At 38.6% G+C, this 5,000-nt stretch overlaps 1 protein-coding gene across 5 annotated transcripts in view; it reads left to right on the forward strand.

Annotated features, from left to right (window-relative positions):
* The window catches only part of LOC143025523 (uncharacterized), a 136,668-nt gene that overhangs the window by 33,466 nt on the left and 98,202 nt on the right, over positions 1-5,000 (forward strand). The gene's annotated exons all lie outside the window — the stretch shown is intronic.

A 5,000-nucleotide genomic window follows, 5' to 3' on the forward strand; every position in this document is an offset into this window, starting at 1 on the left:
GTGTATTTATTGTAGATATATTTGTACACATAAATGTATACGTGGATATTCATAACTATGTATATGTGCATACAAACAGCTATATATGTATATATACAAATGTGTATATACATATGTATATATATATATGTATATATATATGTATATGTATATAGTGTGAATGTGTGTGTGTATGTATATGTATATATATATGTATATATATATGTATATATACAATGTGTGTGTATATATGTATGTATATATATATATATGTATATATATACATATATATATATATATATATATATATATATAGTTGTGTGTGTGTGTGTGTGTGTGTGTGTGTGTGTGTGTGTGTGTGTGTGTGTGTGTGTGTGTGTGTGTGTGTGTGTGTGTGTGTGTGTGTGTGTAAAACATACTCGAAAGGGAAAGGCAAGCTGAGAGAAAGAGATAGATAGAGAGACGGAGGCGGCCATGTTAGAGGAAGAAATACGCGCACCGTTAAGCCGGGATATATACTGTGGACTCCAGGGCGGACGATTGCCATGTTGGCAGCAAAAAGGAAACGGGTGGAGGAAAGAAAGGCCCAAAAGTAAAAAAAAAAGAAAGAAAAGAAAAGAAAAGACATGGTGCCAACTTTTGAAAATAAAGAAAAAAAGGTAAGAACAGAAAAGAGTAAGGGAGATGAAGATGATGGATTTTACGACCTGAAAGAAGAACCAGGCATCGCGCCGAGCCCTCGTTTGACGAAGATATTTTCTTTGTCTGAAAAAAAAGAAAAAAGAAAAGAAAAAAATATTGAGGCTCTAGGATGTGCAGGAGAGGTTCGGAGCTTGCTTGAGTTAAATCACGTACTCCTGGGCGCCATCAAACCTCTCTCTCCTCTGTCCTCTCTCTCTCTCTCTCTCTCTCTCTCTCTCTCTCTCTCTCTCTCTCTCTCTCTCTCTCTCTCTCTCTCTCTCTCTCTCTATGTCTCTCTCTCTCTCTCTCTCTATATATATATATATATATATATATATATATATATATATATATAAATATATATATATATATATAATCATTCAATTATTTATCAATATATTTTTATATCTATCCATCTATCTTCAGGTCTGCATTTCTATGCCATTTTCTCTCTTTCTCTATTCCTATCTATTTTCCCTCTATCTCTATCTCTATCTCTATCTCTCTCTTTCTGTCTGTCTCTCTCTCTCTATTTCTCTGTCTCTCTCTGTCTCACTCTCACTTTCTATTCAGAAATACTACAGAGTACGAAAGGAAGGAGGAGTTCCGAGCGGTTGGCCGCCATAAGCGAAAGATGGAATAACCCGGGGAAGATGTCTGTGCGCCTGGATGGTCGCACACTAACCCTCCGATGGGTACTAAAACACACACACGCGGGCGCATGCGCACACACACATACGTACACACCCACACATGCACACATATACACACGCATGACTGTTTAGTAAACTATATTATATCCTAGGATCCACCTAAAGATTTTATTCATTTGGGGTAAAAGAAAATTGTAGTCAACAAAAGAAAAAAAAAATATCTGGTAAAGCTTCCATTTTATGACATGACCTCATGATCCAGACGATTTTATTCGTCTGAGAAAAACACTTCAAATGTTGAAAAGAAGGCGAAGACGAAAATGTTCTGCGCACCGCTGCCGAGCCACAAAGACTGGAGGGAGCGCCCGAGATTCGAGACGAAGAAAAAACAAAATTTCGTGAAGAACATACGAGATTTGAGACAAAGAAAAAACAAATTTTCGAAAAGGGGGAAAAATGCGAAGAGGATGGCAGAGAGAAGTAGTCGGAGGTGATTGAGCAGGTGAAGAAAGAAGAGGAAGAGGAGAAAGAAATGAGGGGATAGAAAGAGGAAGGTAATAGTGGGGTCGAAGAAAGAAGCTAAAGGGGAGAAACGGAAGAAAGGGAGGGTGGTGACAAAGAATATACTGTAGAATGAGTGACTGAATGAAAGAATGAATGAATGAGTGAATGAATGAATGAACGAATGAATGAATGAATCAATCAATCAATCAATCAATCATTGAACGAACGAATGAATGAACGAATGAATGAATGAATGAATGAATGAATGAATGAATGAATGAATGAATGAATGAATTAATATAAGGAACGAAAGAAGACCATAGTAATGACCTTACGAAGGGAGGGGAGGAAAAGGAAGATGGAAAATAATAAAGAGAGGAGAGCTGAGAATCGAAATGAGGTGACACCGTAAGTTAAAGAGTGAAAGATAGTACGAGTAGGAAGGAGAGGATGAAGAGTAGTTTTCAGCGAAGTAGTAAAATGTAAAAGAAGAGAAAGACGACGAGGAGGAAGAGAAAGAGGAGGAGGAGGAGGTATAGGAGGAGTAGTGTGAGAAGTTGAAGAATGAAAGGGCTGCTGTATAGTAGGGGGAGGCGGAGGATAAGGGAAGATGGAGGAGGAGGACGAGGACGACGACGAGGAGGAGGAGGAGGAGGAGAAGAAGGAGGAGGAGAAGTAAGAGGTAGAGCAGGAAGCGGCGGAGGGGTTGTCCGTGGCGGAGTAGAAGGAGGAGGAGGAGGAGCAGGAGGAGGAGGGGAAGGAGAAAGGAGGAGGAGGAGGAGGAGGAGTAGGAGGAGGAGGAGGAGGAGGGAAGAACCATTAGGGCCGTGCTCGTCCGCCATCTTGTCGAGAAATCCCCCGCGTAATATGGCTGTGCTCCACCCTTTATTTTCCTGCCGCCTTGTGCTTAACGTCGCTCCCGATATTTAGGGGACTCCGCTTGCTCCTCCTCCTCTTCCCCCTCCTCCTCCTCCTCCTCCTCCTCTACCACCACCACCACCTCCTCCTCCTCCTCCTCTCTTCCTCCTCCTCCTCCTCCTCCTCCTCCTCCTCGTCTACTCTTCGTCTCATCCATCTCTTCTTCCTCTTCCTCATCCTCATCCTCGTCATCTCTCCCTCGTCTCCTTCTTTCTTCTTCCTCCTCTTTCTCCTCTTCCTCTTCCTTACCTACCTCTTCTTACTCTCCCACCTCATTTATTTGCTTTCTTGACACGTTCTTCTTGGGGGTCACAATCTGGAATATCGTCTTGAATGCCCTCCGGCTTCCACTGTAAAGGTATATGATTTCATTCAGGCGGGAAGGTCCGCTGAACTAGAAGACTCAAAACCAACCCCACAAAAACAACCAATGAGGTCGAATCTTTATTTTCTTTTTCTTTTTCTTCTCGTCTTCAGCCTTCCATATTTCATCTTTATTTGCCCAGAGGTCTCTCCTTTATTCCATCACCGCTTTTTATTACCGTTTTTATTACCAGTTTTTTATTACCTTCTTCGCATATATACATCCTCTTCCCACTCCCCCCTCTACCATCCCCCACGCTCGCCAGACCTGGCAACAATTTGTAATTTTTGTCACCGAAAAGTGGTCTAGATTTGACGATAAATCGTGATCTTTTTTTTTTTAATGGTCTTCCCCTCTTTTTTTTTTCTTTTTTTTTTTTTTACTTCTGAAGGAACTATCGCCTGCCTGTGTTTCTACCAAATGCCTCACAGCAGCAGCAGCAGCGTGCCAAGAAGTGGCATTCAGTGCCTCAGGTCGGCACTATGGGCCAAGATTGCACGTTAGAGACTCTGGCTAGTCGAGCACCTTAAGTTTAAGATTTTGGATAAAAGTGGCCGAGGTTGATTCCCAAAATCAGCACGTAGGGCCAAACACTGGACCCCAAAGCCAGAACTCATCCCTCGGGATCAAACATTGTCCCTCAGGTCCAAATTAAGTAGGTCCTCTGGGAACACCCTCGGTCCTTAGAGGCAAAATTTGTTCTCAGGATCAAAGACTGGAGCTCAGGGCCAAGGGTTGGTTCCTGGGACCTATATTTGGCACTATGAACCTGTCTTGCCTCCATGTAGTCAATCATTGACCTGGAATTTAGCAACAATTCCATAGGAAGCTCAAAGTCCTTAACAGACGAAAAACAAGTTAATGTGGTTGAAAAAAGATATATATATATACATATATATATATATATATATATATATATATATATATATAATTCATATGTATGTATACTCGTTTGTATATGTACGTGTGTATATAGATGTATGTATGTATATATATATATATATATATATATATGTATATACATACATATACAAATATGTATATATATATATATATATATATATATTATATATATGTATACTCGTTTGTATATGTACGTGTGTATTAAGATAATGTATATATATATATATATATATATACTATATATATATGTGTATATATATATACTCTATATATATGTATGTATATGTATGTATGTATGTATATATATATATCTATTTATATATCTATATTTATCTATCTATATATGTATATATATATTTGTATATGTATGTATACATATACATACATACAGGCGTACAGACATACAGACATCCACCATTGCAGACATCTTAACCTTACTCATGGCATATCTGAATTTGCAAATATATATTCCATTGTTGAGTGTTTGCTATATTACTACACACTAGTTCCCTTATGGTACTATTTTCTTAATTGTATCACTGTTACAAGAGATATTATTGCATACTTTGGATCACGTATGTGTGCCCATAATGTTACGTGAATATTCCAAAGAAGCATCACAGCTGAACAGAATCACCTGGAAACAGCCAGAATAAGGAAGAAGTAGGTCTCAGTGTGTAACTGTAAATTTATTACTTAAGAGTTGTTCTTCGTATCTTTTATATTCTAAGGTAACGAAGCGTCGAGACATTTAACCCCCAATTGTTTTCTTCTTCTTCTTCTTGTCCAAGAACCCGCATCCACAAATATGAATTCAAAGTTTCTTTTTTTATGTCCTCAAATGCAGCTCAAATTGTTTCAACTTCTCTTAGCTTTTAAGTCTAATATATGTTTAGTCTGTAAGAAATGCTTATTAGTTTAAGATACTAATACTCTTGGATATTAATTGGTCTAATTTTCTTAACACGTGCTAACAACAACTATTTTCTACTTAAACT

The sequence above is a fragment of the Oratosquilla oratoria genome, chromosome 5 (genome assembly GCF_046742065.1).
Source record: "Oratosquilla oratoria isolate Oo_2021 chromosome 5, ASM4674206v1, whole genome shotgun sequence".
Classification (NCBI taxonomy): domain Eukaryota; kingdom Metazoa; phylum Arthropoda; class Malacostraca; order Stomatopoda; family Squillidae; genus Oratosquilla; species Oratosquilla oratoria.